The 21363-nt window shown below is 41.9% G+C and overlaps 1 protein-coding gene across 3 annotated transcripts in view; it reads right to left on the bottom strand.

Annotated features, from left to right (window-relative positions):
• Positions 1–21363, bottom strand: part of DOCK10 (dedicator of cytokinesis 10) — a 229013-nt gene that overhangs the window by 175989 nt on the left and 31661 nt on the right. The window lies entirely within an intron of this gene.

Below are 21363 nucleotides of genomic sequence, written 5' to 3'. Positions count from 1 at the left end.
TTTAACTTATTGTCGTAGAGGAGCGAATGATATCACTATCATCTGTAAGACTAAATTTTCTAAAGAAGTGGTAGGAACTACATTTCATTCTGGGTTATTAAATGAATTACATATCCATATTTATATATATATTTGTGAATCTGTATACAAACATATACACACAGATATATGATGTTATTTCATACACATGTTCATTGATTCAGCACCTTTGAAATCTGAAATCCAGCTACACTGAAAAACTTTCTTTCTTCAAAGGAGAGATGGCCATGCCATACTGACATGAAGTAGTCTTAATGCAGATAGAAATGGAAGAAAGAGTAGAGGGAGAGATTGGTAAGTTCAGGTATACCTGGAAAAAAATTAAATATAAGAAGAAAGAGAAAGGAGTATTGAAGGGAAAATATGGCATGAAACAAAAGGAGGAAGGAATAAAGGACCAGAAATATCCTTGAACGCCTGGACTACTCTTTACCCTTTCATGTGGGACTTCTCACTAGCTGCTCATCTCTTTAATAAGTCTAAACAAATGAATTTAGTTTTAAGAGTTGTTTTCAAAAAATTTTTTGGACTAAGAATGATTTGATTCTAGACATTGATATTTCTGCCATTGGAATAATATGTTTAAAGATCTTTCTACAATGGGCAAGGGAAAGTCATACTTAATTTAAATAAATAATGCCTATTGAAAGTATTGGACTTTCTCAGCTTTGTTAAATTATGTAAGAGCTATATATCTCAATGTATCTTGCAATGTAGACTATGTTAAGTTAGACTACTTAGTGGCATGATGGAGATGAAGTGGATGTGCTTCTTGTACCCAAAAGACCTGTACACATGCCTCGAGGCCTCTGAGTCTCCTCATGCATTGTGACAGACCTAAATGGAGGAGCGAGATGTTCTGCCATCTTTATATGTCAAGTACACCGAAAGCTATTGCCGATAACAATATGTTATCTTATAAAAATAAACATGGGCTCAGATGAAAATATTTTAATTGAGAAATGGATCATAACAAGATCAGTCTTACCTGTTTCTTGGATACCTTTAGCATGTATACCTTTGTCATTGTTTAACACACTAGAGGATAATAGGGCCATGATTAGAACTTAGTTATAAAGAGAAATACATGATTGAGGTGTTGAATGTAGAAGACCCTGCCTGAGAAAACCATACTCCAATGGTGAAGTCTCAAATGAATCATCACCTCCCCAGAAAGGCTGTTGACCTCTTCTGGCTAAATTAACTCCACCTTTTTTCTTGCTTCCAAAATACATTGATTCAGGAGCCTCTCGGGAACTTGCTTCTCACTACGCCCGCCAGCCCTGGTTTCCACCGTATCTGCAGTCCAGATGCCCTGACTTCTTGCTCAAGAGGTGGGTAGAATAAATTTGTTTCCTTCCTTCCTGCCCCAAGTCCAAGTGAAATGACAACAAAGCAGCATAAGAGGGAATAGATGGATTACAAAAGTGAGTGGGTGTTGGGTGGGGGCGGGGGGAGCTCTTTCAGCAGATGAGAGTTTTCTGAAAGTATTTCTGTAAAATGAAAAGTGAATGTGATCATATTGACCAATAACCAAAACTGAAGGATTAGCAAGAACTTACACAGTGGAAAGAAGATAGCTCAGAAAGAGCAGCCACTGTTCACAGCCCCTGAAGAGGCCCCAAGCTTGAGGGAAGCAGGCAGTAGATGTGAGAAAGTAGTTCACTTACCATCCCACCTATCCCCAGCAGAGACAGAAAAACACTAGAGCACCTGACAACAGCTCTTTAAAAAAGGGAAAATGCTTCCAGAATACCTAGCATGGATGCCGGCCCCTCAGATAAATGCCCTCATTATTTTGGCATTGGCCGATGGAGGTGGAGCCAGTCACCAGCCTGCCTGCCTGGCTCACGCTCTCTGAAATGAAGACTGCAATTGGTGCACCTGCCGACCTAGGAGCTCATCAGCCAGTTGTCAGTCTGACCAAGTGGAAGAGGGAGACTCAAATGCTCTTCCGCTTCCATTCCCAGGGCCAGGGGCAAAGCACTTCGGCTGCTCAAACTAAGCAGATCTCTCCTTGGAGTTGGATTCACTGATAGAGAAACTAACTGAGAGTGTATGTAGTGAGCAACACATCTAAGTGGACCTTTGTTTCCTGATGGCAGCTGGTGGAAGAGGCAGGCAAGAGAGCAGCAGACAGTCTCACGGTGGGCTGTGGAGGCAGACTCATGCTGCCGTCAAGGCTCTGCCGCACGGAAGCTGTGTGATCCTGAGCAAGTTGCTCAACCTCTCTGGCCCTCGATAGTGTCTGCTGTTAAATGGAGATGATCCTTTACAGTTGGCAGGATAGTGGTGGGAAGAGAATAACTTAAAAGGTCACTATAGAGTCTGGCCCATAAGAATCACTAAGGGAATAAGCGTGATGTTACCTCTGCTAATGGTAATAACAAAAAATGGGTCTCCTCCCTCTCAGCCTCCAGGCTCAGCTTAAACATGACGCTGCCCTGAGGAGCCTCCCCTGAAAGGCCTCGCCTCACAGCCCTGACCTTCAGTCCTTATTGCTGTGCCCTGAGGGCTCCCTTCCTAAAACACAAGCTGAAATGACCTTCCTCCGATGGGTTTCATTTCTAGGAGTGTCTTCCCCTCTCTCTCAGACCTGGACTGTGTTTACGTGGTTCACTATATACTTGGTGCCTACCATGCAGAAGGTGCCCGATGAATAACAATAATGATAATGACACCAATAATAAAGCGAGCCCTTCCCCAGCACTTACTGTGTGTCGGGCGCAGTTCTAATTAATATGTATACATGTTGATTCATCTACATCTCGCTCTGATCATCTTCATTCTCCCACTGAGAAAACCGGGGTGCCGAGAAGTTCCATGACTTGCTCAGAGACTCACGGCCAGTAAGGGGCAGAGCCAGAACTTGAATTTAGCCAATCAGGTTTCAGTCTGAACTTATAACCGACTCTGAATGTCAAATCTGTGCCAGGTAGACCTTGTATATTCCAAAGGTGGATGTAAACCAGTAAATATTTGGCACGTGGCAGGGTGTAATGAGGCAACCCCAGAAAATCCTCTTTGAGAGCTAGTACGTCCCTCATAGGAAAATTTATGATGTTTCCTTGGATGACAGTTTTAGAAGGCAGTTAGCTCTCTTAGAGGACTGTTTCAGCTGATAATTTAAATTGTATTTCGATGGGAATTTAAAACATTTTTAAATGTAACAAGTTTGATGTTAAGGGAATTAAAAAAAATACAAATTGTGTTTACTGTATGAAGTGTTCACTGGCAGAAATGACTTACCTTCTAAAGCGAACTATAAAGCATGGAGGTCAAATATGGAAAGGTGACTGGCACCCTCTAACTCTTTGACGTGACATCTGTTCTTATGTGACATAAGATGTTGGTTAACACTGAAATGCCCCAGAAAAGAGGCTGCTTTGCATCCAACAAGAATACGGCCATCGCCCTAGGACGCCGATTGTGCCCAGCTTAGAGAGAGCCCGCTGCCACTTTCTCCAGATCTATTGGAAGCTGACAGCCTGGACATATCACGGCTGCACAGGGAACCAGCCAGCTGCTTTTCTGGACTAGAGTGAGAACTTGGGGGTGACAAGCTGGTAGAGTGCAAATGTCTCACAATCTTTGTCAGACCTCTTTTCATCTCCAGCGGTGTTCTGTGCAGTTGAGTGATGGAAAGAACCTGTGAATCAAGGCAGAGGGTAGAAACCTCCATCTGTGTATTTAAGCCGCAGCACAGCATTTATGTGGGAACCTAATGATTTCTGGAATGAATCAATCAGTCAAGAGATAATAAAGATCAGTAAATTCAACTCCTACTCCTTCTCATTATCATCAGCAGCATGGTCATCATCAATGTCTAAATGCTGTTGGTCTCCTTTGTTAATTTCCAGAGGCTCAGCAATTGTTTCCAAGTAAAAGTGAATACAATGGAAGAGGATCCCCCCCTGCCCCGCCCCCCAAATAGATTAAAGGAAGCTCAGGATTTAGCCCCAAGTTGAGTAAAACCAGGTCACGGATTGGGCCATTTTCCAGGGCAGAGATTAGTAAGAATTTACTTCCTTGTCTATTTCCAGATGGGTAAGTTCTCTCAGGTATGAGCTCAATTAAACGGCTAGGAGGGAGTTAACCAGCGCTTCCTCAGCTTAAACGGGCCCAGGACAGGATTCTCCCCGCGGCCCAGATGCTCTCTGTCACCTTGCGTCTCCGTATCTCCTGCTGCTACTTCCTCTCAAGAACTTGGGACTTAAGTCTATTTCGATAGTAACTCGTGACCTCTTTCTTCCAGCTCTGTGATGCACAGAGTTCTTTCAGTTTCTCTCTTCTTCACAGGCATCTTTCCCACTTGCTGACATTTATTGAGCTGAGCAATTAATCGCTTTGGAAACCAGACACTGTTCTTTCATTTTAAAATTTTGGGGTGCTGTTGTCAAGCCCTTCTTTTTCTTCATTCTCCTGCCTTTGGCTCTGGTGCAACTCCAAAGCAGATTGCTCTTTTGTTGGTACATTTAGATGCATCAGAAAATTTCCCCTCATTTCTTTCCGAGGCAGCTACCTCAGCGGCAGCTCCCTGCAGAATGCATGGATAATTTAACCATTCCATTAATATCATACCTTATATTTATCGAGCTTCTATGTTTGATTGAACTCTTCTTCAGGTCAGAATGAACCTTCCTTATTCTTAATTGAAGGCAGTGTAGCAGTTAAGCAAAATCTCGGGAAGCAGATTGCCAAGACTCAATCCCTGTTGAGACACTTACTACCTTTGTGACTTTAAGCAATTTTGAGCCTCAGTTTCCTCATCTGTTAAATGGGTGAGAACTTGTGAGGATCTAATATCCGTGTTGGTGCTTGGCACAGTGCCAGACACATGTCAGAAACTCAGTACACATTTTTTAGTTAGGTACTATTAGAAAAGAGTAGACCTAAGGAATTTCAGGCATTGCTTTATCCTTGCCCAATATACAAGTGACTTTTTGTTGTGATGGTGACTATGGTGGTTTTTTGCTTTTGTTTTTTTATCTCCTGACTCTTTCTCATTCAGGAACACACAGTAATCCCTGGGTGATGGAGGAATGGGGAAGTTGGGCATGGCTCCTCTGTGCTTCAAGCTCAGCCCCTGTGGTAATGTGAGACAAGTTCCACAACCCCTTCCAAGCCCATTTCCATGAGTCAACAAATTTGAAATAATATAATAATACCTCATTTACCCAGAGGTCACTCATTTTGCAACTTCAGTTATTCTGATGACAGCCAAGTACTGGAAAGTAACAGAAACAACTTCTGCAGAGCCAGAAGGAGACAGCGCCTCATTCATTAATCTTCGAAGTTCATGGGGGTGGCTTGGTGAAGAGACAGACCCTCAAGCCTTCATCATTTCCAGCCACCTTATGCAGGATTCTAAAGAGCTTGCTGAACTAAGCTTGCAATGGCCTTTGACCAGAAGCAATACATTCTGACCAGCCCAGGTCCAGCTTCAAACTTCTTCAAAGGGTTGTGGTGGGCTCAGCCATTAAGCCAGCCCACCCAGAATCGGCCACTGGCTGGGGGTTGAGCTGTGTCTGGGGCAGGAATAAGGCTACTTAATTCTAGCCTCGTTCCTAGGAAGTCATTTAGAACAATGAACATGAACTTTGGAGTTGAAGAGGCCTGAGTTTGAATTCTCTTAGCCTTATTTTCCTCAACTGTAAAACAGAACTGAGATGACCTCTTTTGCAGAGTAACTACAACAGAAGACATTATGCACGAAACATTGGCATATGTGGTAGATTTTTTTCATTCTCTTACCATTATTATTAATACGATCAATATGTTTATAATTATCATTATTCTAAGTAAGTGCCAAAAGGGGTAGGTAAGACTCCTGAAAGTCAAGGCTCAAAGCTAATACAATCACATATAAACAGTAGTTTAAACAAAAGAGTCTTGGCACCAGAATGAAAAGACAAGGTCAAGAGTGAGGCAGGGAGTGTTGCTGGGTCCTCTTCACCAGCCAACCAGTTCACGGTTGGCCAGATAAACTTAAAGGTACATTCCCCACCCCTCTGCCAATAAACAAACAAACAAACAAACAAACAAATAAATAGGAAAGGACAAAGGATAGAGTCTGACAAGAGTAAAGAGTTAGAAGAAATCGATACCACCAGTACCTGGGACTAATCTATGTTGTGGGGCATAAACACCACGAAGGACAGAAATCACAGTGTTCTAGCCCTGTGCAATAATGAGAGGTCACAGCGATGACACTGATGCCTCAGGAAGAGTCAAATTACATCCAGAGACCATCGTTTCAGAAGAAAGAGAAACCTGTGAAATATTCTAAATAAATGTCCAACGATGACTGCTTTTAATTTTTAAATGTTTATGATAAGTTTACAATAAATGTTTAAAATTTAGCTCTGTAAAAAATATTCTCAGCTGAAGTTGAACAAATGAGCTATCAACTGTACATTCAGTACTTGTTCTACTTTATTTTCTATGTTCATTTTTTTTCCCCTCTTTGAATTGTGGCAGGAAATAACCACCCACGTCCTAAACATTCCAGGTTAAATCTAGTTTGCCAGAATCATGAATTGCTTTCCAAACATGAAAATGGCAGTCTTTTAAGTAATTTACTGACATGCTTTCCAAATTGATTTGAAAGATGAAAGGGATGGTGTCAACCTGAGCAAATCTAAACTTTACATTCCCTGCCAGGACTCGGGGGAATAGCCCGGCGTAGATATATCATTTTAGGGCGAGGGCAAAGCACCAGCCTCAGGCTTTTGAAAGAAACAGAGGACAAAGCAAGGTTTAAACGAGTAGGAGTAGGAGGGAAAGAGCTATATTCAAAAGATTAACTCGAGAATATAACGTTCAGCTTCTCTTTAAACACTAAACTGTAGGATGTGGATTCTTAACATTTGTGTTCCTATTCTCTCCAGTTTCTGTCACTGACAAATGAAGCCAGCAGTTCAGCAAAAGGACTTATGTGACCTGTATTCCGACAAGGATGTGGTGGAAAAAGCAGTGGATAGGAGCTCTGACACTAATCACGACTTCAGACATGTCTGTCTTGTCACCCTTCTCTCTCTCTCTTTCTCTCTCTGGATCTAATCTTGCTTGTCCATAAAATTAGAGAGTTAGAATAGATGATCTGCTGTTCCTTTTAGGTCTAGGAGCCAATAGCTGTAACTACAGATTCAGAAAGATGACCAATAACTGATGTCTGGGCTTTGGGGTGGAGAGGAAGATAGAAAAAGTTGCTGCTGTTACATACCACATTCCCCCTACCAACATTTTTTATAGGCTCTGGTGAGCATCACAAGTGGAGTTGAAAAGAGGTAGAAGAACTCTGAAGAGTTAGGGGGAAGAGGAAAGAATTGGAAATGAGGAAGTGGAAGGAGGTCCAAGCAAACCCATGCCCTTGTCTTGGAGATAAATTCACTGCTAAGTCAGAAGCCAGTAGCACTTTATTGCACCTGCCAGAATACTCATCCAAGTGAGCTCTGATATGTACAGTGTGGGGAGGAAAAATAATTTTCCTTCTACCCTTCTAAATTCTTCTGACTAGTTCAATAACTAAATTGATATGAGACAAAATAGCAGGAGAAAAATAACCAAACTTATTACGCATGTACATATGGGGTTCTGTAAGAATAGGGGACACGAGGATAAATTGGACAGGTAAGGCTCATGTGCCATCTTGAACTAAGGAGAAGGAAGCAGGTGATGGTTTGGGACTTCAAAGTCAATTCACGTCAAGACTGAAAATCCAATATTTGGTAAACAAATGTTCGCTGGACCATCTTTAACAATGGGACCGGAAAGGACTTTGGTCAAACAGATCTTGCTGGGCTCCCCTCCGTCTGTCACACCTAGTCCATATTAAATTACACTTAGCCATCATGCTAGCTCCCTTCTTAGAGCAGGTTTTCTATCTAAATTCTTCTAGGCAGTTAGAGGGGCGGTCAAACGTTTCCCCCCCTGCGTCTTTCTCCTTAAAAATAACTGTTGAAAATAATCAATATCCTGAAGAAGCATGTTTCAGAGTGGCAGACTCTGCCCCCCTCGACAGTGGTGCTTACGGAGCAGAAGCAGGTTGATGGGATGATGACAGTGAGACTCACCTGGTTTCTCTTTGCGGGGTGCGATCATTTTGCTGTGCCGCAGACCTGAATTTGTCATTACCAAGTTTTGTGACCCTCAGTGTATGACCTTTTAAGCTTTGTTTCTGTTTTGCTGAAATGGGAATGATAATGGTATATTCCTCCCTTATGTGATGAGGAGGAGTAAATGAGATGATCCAGATGAAGCTCTTAGCTTCTTGCCTGGGTTACAGGAAGGACCCAGCGAGTAGAGAAGCTCTGTTGTTGGCAAACTTGACGTGGGGACCTGCGCAGTTGACAACTGAACACAAAGTGAGTCAACTTGCTTTTGCTGCCGGGTGGCACTGGCAGTCATGGAAAAAACAGAAAAACCTCCTCTAGTAAGAGAAATCTCTGGGATCTCAGCATTTTAGAGCAGGAGAATGCAAGACAAAATGCAAGACGGTCATGTTTACCCTTTAGGCAAAGTACTGGCCTCCCGTGCTCTGATCAAGAGCAGGAAGAAGAGCAGGAGGAAGCCGCATATTTCATAACAGAAGGAAACTGAATGTCGATTACAGAAAGCGGCCCCTTCCCTCCCCAACTCCCACCCTGACCCCCAGCCAACAAGGACGCAGGACCTGCCCTGCACTGAGGCTTGCCCGGCCTTGCGGCCACCTTCCAGCTGGCCTAGACTATGCATTCCGTATTGCAGCAGGAATCAGGAAGCAGCCAGCTCAGGTGGCCTAGTCACCAGAGGGCAAAACTGAGTCCAAATGAAGCTCATTCCACGGGCTGCTGGATTACGTGAGACTGAGGTCCCAGCCGCCACACAGGTATTGCTTTTATTAAAAAGCCCTTAAACCTGGCCATATACGATATTTCCCAAATTTGATTGCACATACATTTAGTCTTTAGAAAAACAAGCGTGATCAGGATAGGATTCAATTACATTTTTCAGAAGGAATGCAAAATATCTTAATGCAATCTTAATAAAGGTCCGATCCCCAAGCAACACAGGGATGAAAAGAAATTTCCTGTGATCACACCTTGATTTTGAAAGCACACTCTTTCCTCACGCATCTATGAATAAAGATACTGATACTTCAGATCATTTTTAATTCATTTAATATATATCATTTACTTTTAAAAGAATAGTCTATCAATTTATATTACAACTACATGATAATAAGCTTGACAGTCAAGTTTAAGCAAAGGCAGAGCATGTGTTGGTTAGGGAGGACTCTGTAAAACTTCTACCTGGTTTTGAAAGTCAGGTATGACACTTAACTAGCTTGTTGATCTTCAGCCACAGTCACTTAACTTTCTCCGTTTTCACACCACCCCCGGAATACCACTGTGAGAATTAAATGAGATAATACATGTAAAAGTGCACTTGTGATATGCCCACAGCTATTTGGGACGCTGGTACAAGGTGAGATCACCCGGTTTTGATGCACGGCCGCGGTTTCAGATGTCTACCTACTTCCATCTAAGGGCTGACTGACACACTGGTGGCGTACTCTGTCGCCAGAGATGGTGTGACTGCCGGGGAACGGTGGCGTGCCACTTCTAGTTACGAGAGGAAGTGAGCATGGGCCCATTGGTGATGAAAGTATGGTTCACTGTGTGAATCTCAGTAAACTCAGTGTTTTCAGGATATGGTAGTGACCGTGGCTGCATTTTAACTTTTGGGTGGTTTTCTTTTTTTTTCCTCTCTTTTTTTTTTTTTTTTAAGAAAAAAGTGTTGCATCAGCTTGAAGGTTTTTAAATATGTATTGCTCTCATCCTCGGCCATAAACTTGCCTTCGCATAAAAAGTACACTATTGATTTTCGAAATTCAATTTTTGCAAAAACCAAGTCTGTTTACATCAGGTGAACTTGTACGTGGCATAGTTGTTCTTAGAAATGTTAGTTACATAATCGATACCATGTGCTTCATTGGAATTGATTGTGGGGTAATTTGAATCAACTGGTAAACTGTCCAAAATAAATTGCTAGGCCATTAATTGGCCTAACCATCTCTCCTTCAGCAAAAATTCTTTTGTCTAAAACTGCTCATGTCTTCCATCCCCCAAAATAAATTTCTCTTAAGGCTCCTACCCATTCGGACAAGCACTTGACAGCCACGTGGGGTCAAAGCTCACTATATCTGGTGTCACCAATCAGGTACAGTGGGGTCTGGTGGCCAGGGGCAAGGCTGACGGTGAAAGCTATCTGGTGTGGCACAAACTATCAGAACTAAATTAGCAGCAGAAGCGAATCCTGAAGGGCCATGCTTCCATCCAGGCATAGAGGGGACCGGTAAACAGGAATCCTGGCACAGTGGGTCACGTGCTGGCACTGTGGGGAGAGACACCTGTGTCCAAGTCCCAGCTCAGCCATTTATCAGCTATGTGAAGACGGATAAGGAACTTAATTTCTGTCTCACCCGTGAACTGAAGAAAGTACATGCAGTAACAGGATGACCATATAACTGGCCCTTTGAATCAGAACTCTTTGAAAGTAAAAGTAAGTGCTATTAATAATTATGCTAAGACGATAGGCAGAAATAGGGGCTGTGCATAGAAAAACCAATGAATGTTCACCTTGGCAACAATTTCTAGCTCTTGTGGTTGCTGTGAAAATCAAATGAGGTCATTCATATGTAATCGTGTAGCGAGGCGTTTGGGATAACAGAGTTACAGTAGCAGCGACGCACGCAGGGCTTAGGAGGAAAGGGGTCTGATGTGAGCCATACAGCAAGAAGCACTGGCATCTTTTGAACTTGGCTCCTCATGGAGGTCCGCGGGATTGCAGGGAGATGAAATTTCGGGATGGGAGGGTATGCGGCCTCAGACACTGCGGAAGGTATTGAGGTGGCTTTCCAGCATGATGGGGTGTGGCAGATTAAGTCCTTGGAGAGAAGCTGGAGGGAGCGATAGGAGCTGGATCCGAAGCTCCACGAGCCACGTGACGTCAGGTCAGGGGCAGGGGAAAGAAAAGGACAGTTCCGCCTCAGTGTGCACGTGGCCTCCCAAGAACTTGCTTTGCTCTAGACCTGGGCTCTCCAAAACCCACCTCTCAATTCTACTCCGTCCTCCAAATGCCTACTTCCAAATTTCTGTCTAGATATTTTGCTCCCTGCCAAATTCAGCGTTGCCTTTGAGCCTTGCTTCTGAATCGGCTCTGCTTTGCAGCTGTCCTATCTCTTTTAATGGCTGCACCATTTTTCCTCAGTCATGGGGGTGATTTTTGCTGCCTGCCTTCCCACTGCTATCCATGTGCAGTGGCAATAACCACAGCGCAGGGGCACCCGCTGAGGGAGGACGGGAAGAGAGGTGTCACAGTGTTCTGGGAACGAATACACGAGAACCCCAGTGCTTGATGCCACAGGCGGCTAATCTCAGGAACGGTGGGAACAGACTCGAAGTCCAGAGCTACTAGCCAGCCAAAAAGGACCAGAAAAGAATCTAGAATGTCATTACCAGACATACGATGTGGTCCAAAGCCACAGAGAGGATTTTAAAACCGAAGACAGATTCCCAGAGGGAAAATTGATGTCTAAAGGAGAGCGAAGGACCCACGGGAGCTCCAGAAGGGTGAGCGGGACGAGCGGATGCGTCGGCATGCGGATGTGGACAACATTCTGCCAAAAAACGCATGTGCTCCAGCTGTCTCCTGTCTGGGTTCTTCCCCATGTGGATTCCACGAGCTGCGAGGCTCTGCACTCTCACATCTCCTAGTGACCGGGGACACGTTCCCAGATTTCAATGCTTAGTGCCACCACTTGGTTACAGTTCTCCTCGCTTGCAATCTCATGGGATTCCAAGAGCCGGACAAGGATCACATGAGGAATGGCCATCTTTTTCCAGTTTCTGATTAGAGTTATCTCAATTACAAGTTTTCTTTCCATATATTTTCTCAGCATTTTGCCTCTTTTATTCCTTGTCTGTGAGTCAGCACGAGCAGATGAATAAAAAATGAATGAATAAGTAGCAAATGAACTTACAAAAAGTGATTCAGAAGCGTTTGGTTTTTCTTGGCTCAGCATCTTAGCGTTATTAGTATTACCGTCCTTTTCAAATGTTTACTCACATTCTCCCTACATTCTCCTTAGTGTCACAAGCAAGAGAAAGTTTCCTTTTTCAGACCATCTCTATGCTCTCATCTCTTCCAGGGTCCTGCTCTATCCATCATTCTCTTCCCTCTACTGGCTCCTTCTCCTCGGTTACAGAAAAACTTCTTCCACATATTAAATAAACAAACGAAAATAAAACCTCTCTCGACCTCGAAATGTCTATGGCTGCAGCACTCTCTGACCTGCCCTTGCAGGCAAACAACTGGAAAGAATCATCTGAAAACCCTATTTCTTTCTTTCTTCTTCTCCCATTCATTTTTAACCCCAGACAGCCCATTGTTGGCACTCACTTCATTGAACTCCCTCTAGTTTTCTGAAACCACAGAAGTTGTGTCCTATCGTTTATAAAAAAGCACTAGGATCACTCAAGTCACACACACACACACACACACACACACACACAATCACTCGCTTTACACGTCATGCTTCAGTCTCACTGCTGCAGTTTCTAATGGTTTGTATGGCTGGTTTCTAAAAATGTAGGGGAAGAATCGTGACCTCTGGGGACACTCAGTGTCTGGAAATCCATACAGATGATCTCCGACTTACGGTGATTCAATGATTTTCAGCTTCATGATGGCAGGAAAGCTATATGCTTTCAGTAGAAGCCGTACTTAGCATTTTGCATTTTGGTATTTCCCCCAGCTAACAATACCCGGTCCCATGCTCTCTCATGATGCCGGGCAGCTCCCAGCCAGCCTCGCAATCACAAGGGTAAATACAACTGATACTCTGCAGTGCATTCATTGTGTTAGACGATTTTGCCCAGCCGCAGGCTAATGTAAATGTTCTGAGCACATTTAAGGTAGGCTAGGCTGAGTTAGGATATTCATTTGGTAGGGGAGGTGTAGCAAATGCATTTTTGATTCACAATATTTTCAACTTACGATGGGCTTACGGGGGTGTCACCTCATCGTAAGTCGAGGAGTGTCTGCATTCTGTTTATTGCCATCATTAATGGAATTGTGCTCTCCATGTAAAAGACCAAAAGATGAAGGCTTTAACAGCAGAAGAAATAGCCCACTTTTCCCTTCTCTCTTCTTTTTGTTTGTCGTGGTAAGAATGTTCTCACCTGATATCTAAGCTTTTAAGGTATGTTTCAGTGCACGACACAGTATGGTTGTATACAGGCACAGTGCAGCAGCTCTCTCGAACTTTTCTGGCTTAACTGAAACTTTACACCCACCAGACAGCCACTCTGCCATCTCCCCTCCCACAGCCCACTCTTTAAAGAAAAATACTTTATCTTTAGAGCATCCCAGCCCACTTTTAAACTGCATTGTTTTGAGTACTTCCTGTCCACAGCTCACGGAAGGTAATAGCACCCATCCTATTAGGAGCCCGACATGATTTTAACTCATTCACAATGCCTGCAGGGTGACTCTGCCAACAGTGGGACAGGAGGAAAGGGTTGAGAATGCTGGGTCTATGAAGCAGCCATGGCTTCTGTGCCTTTCCTTTAGTGAGAGGCTGCCCCAGGCAGGGCGCTAGCTATTACTAGAAAGAAAAGCAATCTCTAGAAACTATCGCGTTAATTTGGCATCAGAGGAGTTAACCTGCTAAAATGGCTCAGTGCTGTTTCGCGTCAACCACAGGCATCCAAGTATTAGCGTGGGCAGTGGTATCTTATTGGCATTTTAGTTGTTAGTTGCAACATTATTGGATAGTAATAGTAGAAGTACTAGCAGTAGTCTCGGCCATCTTTCAGGGTATGTGGACCTACCAACAAGTATAAAAGAGCTGATAGTAGGTACTGGGGAGTTCGGTAAGCCCTCAGGGGACTTGCCAGAGGTATGCGACAGAATACAACAGAGTTCCTGCAACAGAGATTAATTCAAAGAGCTGCCGAAGGACAGAGAAGGGCAGTCAGTTTGGCCAGGGGAGTTAGATATGGTTTCTTGGAGTTTAAGATTTTTCAGCTGGGATATAAATGACACTTGGGGAGTAAAGTGAGGAAAGTGTTTCACACCTAAAAGGCTGTGTCCCTCCTGAAGTCATCTTACTTTTGGAGGCAGATGCCAAGTCTTTACCCGATGCGCAAATCTTTCAATACAAGTGCTGCCCCCTGGCGTCCGTTGTGAGAGGAGGCCTCAAGAGCAAACTTTTATCCTGTCCCCCATATTGCCTTGTAAAGATGACCAGACTGACACCCTCAGTGTCATTTCTCAAGGTTTCAGCTACTGAATGGCACAGTGAATAAAAGCAGGCACAGACCGAGAATTGCAATAACAATAATAATGACAGGAACAACACAAGGCTTGCTCAACGAGTTTACACAGGAGCACGCCTGCTTCTCCTTTTCTATTGACAGACAAGAAAGAGAATTACTTCCACTTATTTCTTCAGGGTTAATGGCTGATATTCGGTTAAATGTTTAGTATACTGAGATGCAGAAAGTGTTTCAGAGACTACTTATCACAGTACGACAATGACCAGACCCTGCCTCAAGGAGTGAGTCATATGCTTAGGCAGACAGATCTACACATCCATATATGCATGAGGCAAGAAACCAGTAGAAGGCATCTCATTACTCACAGCTCCCAGAAACATTCAGGAATGTTGTCGGAGGCTCAGTACACACTGAAGAATTGTGTGAACCGTATCAGTATAGTTCATGCATACTGGGGTGGACAGGTAAGAACTGACGAAGGACCAAAGGAAGAAAACTGAGAAAGTAATAAATGCTATCTCTACTTAAGAATGGGAAAACATTTCAGAAGATTTTGATTTTGAGTGAGTTTGAGCCCCATGGTGGTAACGGGTGAGCCTTCATCTCAGAATACCACCGGAAGATGGGCAATAGGGGCAAAATTACCTCTGGCACAACAACTTCCTCAATCAGGATCAGAGAAAAGATCCACAGTCCTGGAATTATCCTTTACCGATTTCATCGAGTTCATGTTTAATCAAAGGAACCTTTTGTTCAAAAAAAGGCACAACCGAAACACAATTATTTTAGTTTCAAATGAAGGGTTTTATCTAATAATAGTCCTAGTTCCAATTTTTATGGAGTGGATTTGTTGGTATTTCATTATTATCCTTGATCTTTTTGGCCTTCTTTGTATGCTAAAACTACAAAAAAATGTTAGCCTTTTAAAGCTCTATAATGTGTCTTTATTCTGATAATATAAGGCCAATGACTTCCAAGGCCAGTGACTTTGGGGAGAAAAGCTATGTTTTCTTGCATGAAATATTCAAAGGCAACTGGAGTCTTATATCTGTTCCTCAGGTCTAATCATAACAGAACTCACTGTTAAGTCCAGTTAGGTCTACTAAAAGTGAATGTTATAATGATAAAACCAAGGAGCTATTTAATAATCATAAAAATGGTGATAACTAAATTGCTTGAGCATGTCCTATGTGCTCAGCATTTTCTCATTTAGTCCATGATGTAAGTATATGCTTATCTCTTAGAGTGGGTTGAATGGTGACCCTCAAAAAGATAAGTCCACATCGTCATCCCTGGAACTGGTGAATATGGCCTTATTTGGGAAAAGGGTCTTTGCAGATGTAATTAAGCTAAAGATTTTAAGATGAAACCATTCTGGATTATCTGAGTGGGCCCTACATCCAATGACAAGTGTCCTTATAAAAGACAGAAGAAGGGAAGACAGCAGAGAGATGAGAGGGTGATGCGAAGATGGATTAGAGATTGGAGTTATGCAGCCACAAGCCAAGAAATGCCTGGAGCCACCAGAAACCGAAAGAGGCAAAGAAGGATTCAGCCCTAGACTCTTTGGTGGGCGGGCAGACCCCGTCACTACTTGATTTAAGACTTCTGGCCCATGAAAAGATAAATTTCTGTTGTTGTAAGCCACCTGGTTTGTAGTAATTTGTGAGGGGAGCCCTAAGAAGCTAACATATCTTTATTTTAAAGTTGAAGCTCAGAGAGGTTAAGTAACTTCCTAGGGCCAGTTAATGTTGATATATGGTAGAGCCATGTTTGAACTCAGCTTTCCCACTCAAGAACCAGTGTTCTAAGCATAAAGCCATGGGCCTGGCTTAACAGTCTAGAGAGATTTCATTTTCTTTAGAAAGAACCAAGAATGTCCTGTGTGTGCTGATGCAGAGCTTCAGAGCAGCCCCTTCTAGCAGCTTCCTGCCTCCAGAAGCAGTTGTTTGCATTAAAAGAGCCATTAGAGCCTGTCCACCAGCAACTAAGTCCACGAAGGGCCCAGCTTCCCAAATCAGGGATACGGTAGCTCTACACCTGACCCCCAAAGGAGCAGCCTTGGCCTCGCCCTTTTTCTCTGATCATACGTACAGTCATCTTTACTCATGCTGGGCAATGATACAGTAGAGAATGAACATTAAATTAAATCCATAAAGAGCCTGAAATCAATCAAGCCCTTCATGAAACTAATTTTAGAAAAGAGGCCATTAGATAGATTAGAGTCAATTTAGAAGTGAATTGAGAAATGAGGCCTCATGTTCTCTTTAGAAATAACCTTCCGTCAAGAGATAGAATTTTTATTACCTTACATCAGAGGAGTACAGCTGCCCCAAACTACACAACTCTAGTAGTTAAAATAGTGATTTTACGCTCCAAGGGGGACAGGCCACCACTGTTAGCCCCCATGTGTGGGGAAGAGCAAACAGCATTCGATTTTCTCTAGGCCACCAGGCAAACCCTTAGTGACACAAGGACATAATTTTAATAATTTCTGAATTCAATGGAAGAAACAAATCTTTAAAACATGTCAAGTTTTGGCAATTCCAACTGAGTCTTTACGAGAGCAGTGTTGATTGAATATTAGTTACTCCCACACCAGTGTCTTGATTTTTGCCAAATTCCTGTATTATCTGCTAAGTATACACTTAATCAAATCCTTTTTCCCATATTAAAAAAAATTTAAACTATATACCTTGATCATAAACAGAACAGAGTATCGCTTGTCGAAAATTGAATAGTTGGAGGCAATTTTAAAATACAAAGACAAAATTAAATAAACATTGCTATTCAGTTCTAATTTAAGCTGAGACCCATTCTATCTTTGTAAAAACAGCGAGTGTTAGTCAGGGGGTAGGGACAAAGTAACACTAAGCTGAGACTTTAGCCTTGGTATGATCAGGAATAGTAAATGAGGATTAGAAGGAAATGCCCTTTCACTGTGTGACTCAATTTTACTTAAAGCTGTGTGTGAAACCATCTAAAAAAATCTTGAGTATGGTCACTGGTATACATTTCACACTTTGGCTAAGAGTACCAATATTATTGGGGGCGGGGGTGGGGGTACAGAGAGTAATTTTTTAAAAGAGACCAAATACAATATAGGTATACTTTAAATATTAATTTGAACTCCATCTTCATTTTTCTCCCCAGCTTTACTTTATGAACTGCTTCTGTACCTTCCATTTAATGCAGTCTTAGTTTGAGTGGCATTGGTTCCTATAAAATCCTCCAGTGGTTTTTTTTAATTGCAATCTTTCTCTTATTTCGTTAAGTTTACAAATTCACTCATATCGTTGTTATAGTTGAAAACCTTCAAAACCTTAGGCCTATCAAATGAGTCAAATGTGGAGTAACCAGAATGGCTATTGTTAATCCAACTCATATCTGCTAAGTAAACCAATGGTTTCCTTGCCACGTCTTAAACACATAGGCATTCTCCCATTATGCTTTTGTTCCTGTCGCTTTCTGCATTTAGAGTCCCGTTCACTGCTTTCAGTCCAATCCTACTCATTCTTCAAAGACCAGCTCAAAAAGCACATTTACTCAGGCCTTGTGATCAAGCTGATTTCTCTCTTCTTCATTCCCTTCTATTTCTCCCATTATACCCATCAGACAGTGTCCACCATGAGTTATTTCTTATTTGTATTGATTTGTATATTTCTTATTTGTATTGATCATTTTAATTTATGTTTGGAGAAAGAAAGGCAACGAGGAAGGGATAGGCCTGTTGCTCAGGGTTGAAGAAAAATGCTGATGGATACGAAAATTGATCTCTCATATTGCTTCCATCTTCTCAACATCAATGATCTGTGCTTTAAAAGGGTAGATGACCTTGACGAGTACTAGTACAGAGTACTAGTAGCCCTGAGGACTCAAACTTGATTCCGATGAAATTACATTGCGGTGTATTGAGATAACTCACTCAACTGTTATCAGAGTTCCCGAGGATGTATGGACAGGCTAGAAGACGTGAGATGCATAAATGCATAACGAGATTTTTAAAAGAAATTCGAGGTGGATTCTGCATTCCATCATCTTACTTTCTGTTTTATTTCTAGTAAATTTCTAGAGTAGACATTACCAGATTGGTTTGCTAGCTCTTAGAAAAGAAAAAGGTGGTTACGAAGTCCGTACAGATCACTTACATAAAATCAGGTCACAATAATCTTGTTTCCTTTTCAGTTGGCCTGAGATAGGATGATTGCACGAGTTTTAGAAAGGCATCTGACAAGACTGCCAAGATGTTTGGTAGACATCCTGGAGGGTGGTTTCTAACAGTGAACATCACTGCAGCTCTTGACTCTGTTAAACTAGACACAGACATAACTGAGATATGTGACTAGGTCATGGGGCAAGTATTGTCGTAGATGACATGACATGAGAAGCATAAGTAATTAGCAGGTTGAAATAACCAGAATCCAAAATGTTCCCACATGCGGTCTATGTCTAAGAGGATGCACTTCAATGGAGGCTAAAAGATCTCGATTCAATTAAAAAAATCGTGATAATATAAGGATGTCATTTAACAGTACATTTGTGAAAAAGACTTAGAAATACTAATGTGGTGAAGAATATAATGTTAAGTTGTATCAGCAGAAAAACAATATAAAGGCAATGGTAATCCTGATTTTCTTGGCATCGATAAAATGCTGAAGACTGTTTTTAGTTCTTGGTGATGGAGTAGGAAAGGAACAGACAACCCAGGGCTCATTTAGAAGAAAGTAGTGAAGACATTCAAAAACGTGCATAAGAAAATTCTGAAGAATGATGGTTAGCTCTGAAAATATAAGACAACATCAGACATGAGAACTGTTATCAAAAACTGGAAAATGGCCATGCAAAAAGAATTCTGCCTAATTACAGGTGTGGCCAGCGATGTGCATCTCATGCTTTGAGAAACTCTATTACCATCTTGCTATTTCAGTAGTGGGACAGGAAAAATAAAAGTAACTCTCCATGTACAGCAAATACAATGTATTGCCTGCTAAGTATACACTTAACCAAATCCTTTGAATCAACGATTTAATTTCTTCCCTAAAATTTATTTTAAATGAAAACCGAATACCTTGACATATATACCCATGCTCAATATAACCCAAAGGAGTAGATTTAAAGCCATTGCTGGAAGTTCATAGAGATCAATTCTGACTCGATATAATAAAGAATATTCTAGAAAGAAAAGCTGTGCCGAAAATGGAATTAGCCACCTTGCCATTCATTCAACAACTATTTCTTGAGTAAAGACTCTTTGTCATTCACAGCGGTAGATCTTGGGTAGTTGACAATTGTTCTTCTGCACCAGTATTAAACCGGTATCTTATGACAATTTTATGAAACTATTCATGTTTTGAGAAGATACATAAAAATAAATTTACTAGCATTTATGGTTTTCAATAATCAGCCATAACTTTTTTCTCAAAATTTAAGGTATTTTCTCTAGGCTGACCAAAATTTCACTGGGTAACTACCTAAATTTCCTTAGAATTAGCAATTAGGAACACTGGTATCACTTCCTCCACCAAACTGTACAGAACTATTGTCATGTAGCAAAGATCATACCACAGAGCTAGCAGGATTGTGGACAAAAAAAAGTCATGACCTGTTCTCTAATCTTACAAATGAGGAAAATGACGGTATGAATGGGGTAAGACCCTTTTGAAAATGACATGTACACTGTGAGAGTGCAGGTCCGGTGGATTCGGCCTTAGTACTCTATCCAATACTCCACCACCTGTCCATAGAATCCCATGGGTCACCCATGCTGACACAGAGAGGGACTAGAACTGAACTGAGCCACCACGACTATGCCGAATAAACCCTATCGCTTCCTTTCATCAACCCTCACGTGCCGTAATGTTTTGACAAAGCACATACAGTAAGTCACACATTTATCATGTTAAAAATGAAGGCTCCACGGGTGGCCGACTTACTAAAGGATTCCAGTGTAATCTAAACGACTGCAGCCTCACATGATATTATGGGGCCAGCAGCCAACATTGGACAGTTTTGAAGTAAGCATATGGCGCCCTCTAGAGGGAACTACTTGAAAACCATGTCCCCTAGTAAGTAAGGGATTACAGGTGATTGAGTTTAGTCTATTTGTTAACGTTTCGTGTCCTCACGGAAAGTTCTCAACTAAAATAATTATTAGAAGAATTACGTTTTTAGCTGAGATGTAATATTATATCTTCCAAGAATAAAACACTAATTGCTGAATCAAAATATTAAAAATAGCTGATATTAAGCTCTTTAAGAGTGAAGCCCAGGCAGGGAAGCTATCTGAACAATAAAATACTCTTGGCTGAATTTCTAAGTTAGCAAAAACACTTAGGGAATTTCCTTTTTAGAGGTTTCAAAAATAAGAGTGTAAAATATCCAACATCTCCATTTATTTGCTTCAACCAAATAAGAGATTACTTTTGCAATCATCCTTCCTGTAAATATGTGTTCACTCTGCCCTGGTGTATCCTTGCAAATTTCATTTCATCTAGGTGACTCCTGGCACGATTAACAGAATAACTTCAGGGAAGAAACGTAGATAGAAGAGTGCGAAGGACAAAGGTCAAAGCCAACCCAAAAGATTTTTTCAAAAGGCTGGAAAATTATATTCAGAGTTTGTTGAAAAAGGAAAACTCTCCAACAATGACTCATTTAAACTGGCCACTCAAAAGATCTGTCTACAAATTTTCATTTGACTCTAAAGGAGCCTTGGTTACTGCCCACACTTAATAATGTGGTCTGCTTCCTCGAGCTGCTATTGATATAAATTTTGAGAAACTGAGAAGAGCCGTTGTATTTCTCTCCTCCTCTTAGTGAGGCATTTAATTCTTTTAACAGGTATAGTAGCTCGCTATTGCTGAGTAACGAACTACCCCAAAACTCAGTAGTTTAGTAGGGGAAAAGAAGCAACCATTTTTATTGCTAAGGAGCCTATGAGTTGACTGAGTAACAAAGCAAATCATAACACGAATCCCAGAGTCAGGGTGAGAGGCACCCC

The sequence above is a fragment of the Rousettus aegyptiacus genome, unplaced genomic scaffold, assembly GCF_014176215.1.
Source record: "Rousettus aegyptiacus isolate mRouAeg1 unplaced genomic scaffold, mRouAeg1.p scaffold_m13_p_2, whole genome shotgun sequence".
NCBI lineage: Eukaryota > Metazoa > Chordata > Mammalia > Chiroptera > Pteropodidae > Rousettus > Rousettus aegyptiacus.
The sequence above is the reverse complement of the archived record's forward strand: the minus strand, read 5'-3'. Positions and strand labels throughout refer to the sequence as shown.